Genomic DNA, 882 nt, shown 5'->3' with positions numbered 1-882 from the left:
GGACCCGGTGGCTTAAAACTCACGCCGGGCGCGTGTGCGTGCGTGCCCAAGATCCCGAGAGGAGAATGGAGGAGAAGGGATTGCGGCGTGACCATCCCCCCTGGGGGGTGATTTCTCGCTTTCTGTCTCTATGTCTCTCTCTGTCTGTCTGGCGAGCGCACGCGCCCTACAGTGAAAATCTCTCCAAAAAAAAAAAAATCCTATGGAAGAGGGAACTTGAAAATTGATTTCAAAATAAAGCACCAAGAAGTAGAGGATGATTTTGAAGAAGATTATGTAAAAAGTCCACAATACCAGAAACCAGGAACCACTGAAAAGCAACAAAAATGAAGACAGTGTAGTTTTAACATCAGAATGTGAAAACCAGTGGGGACTCTCAGGGTCTGAAAATGGAAGTTCATAGCCAATGGCAGAGGCAGAGAAAGCGCAGACAATGTCACGCTGCTTCTAAATACAGAACATAAACGGGGGCTACCAAGTAGCGTAGTAGTTAAGGTGCTGGACTCTCATATGGTAGACTGCAGTTTGAGTCCCAGACCTGGTGGCTTGAAACTCATGCCAGGCATGCGTGTGTGCATGCCCAAGATCCTGAGAGAAGAACAGAAGAGAAAGAACTGCAGTGTGACCCTCCCCAGCAGGGGGTGATTTCTCACCTTCTGTCCTTCTCTCTCTCCCTGTCTCTCTGGTGAGCGTATGCACCATATAGTAAAAATCTCTCTTGGAAAAAGAAAAAGAAAAAAGAAACTCCTACCTCACAACCGCTACTCACACAAATTACAGGTGGAATAAAAACCTGAATGTAGGATTCCGTTCCCTTTGGTAAGTACCCCCCCATCGGGTATCAGCAGCCTAGGTTCACTTACTTTGTTTCTGCTGAAATGT

General features: G+C 46.8%; 1 protein-coding gene across 1 annotated transcript in view; it reads right to left on the bottom strand.

Annotated features, from left to right (window-relative positions):
- The window catches only part of DOCK1 (dedicator of cytokinesis 1), a 597,377-nt gene that overhangs the window by 490,753 nt on the left and 105,742 nt on the right, over positions 1–882 (bottom strand). The window lies entirely within an intron of this gene.

This window comes from Tupaia chinensis, unplaced genomic scaffold, assembly GCF_000334495.1.
Source record: "Tupaia chinensis unplaced genomic scaffold, TupChi_1.0 Scaffold000197_1, whole genome shotgun sequence".
Classification (NCBI taxonomy): Eukaryota; Metazoa; Chordata; class Mammalia; order Scandentia; family Tupaiidae; genus Tupaia; species Tupaia belangeri.
This window is presented reverse-complemented; position numbering and strand designations above follow the sequence as displayed.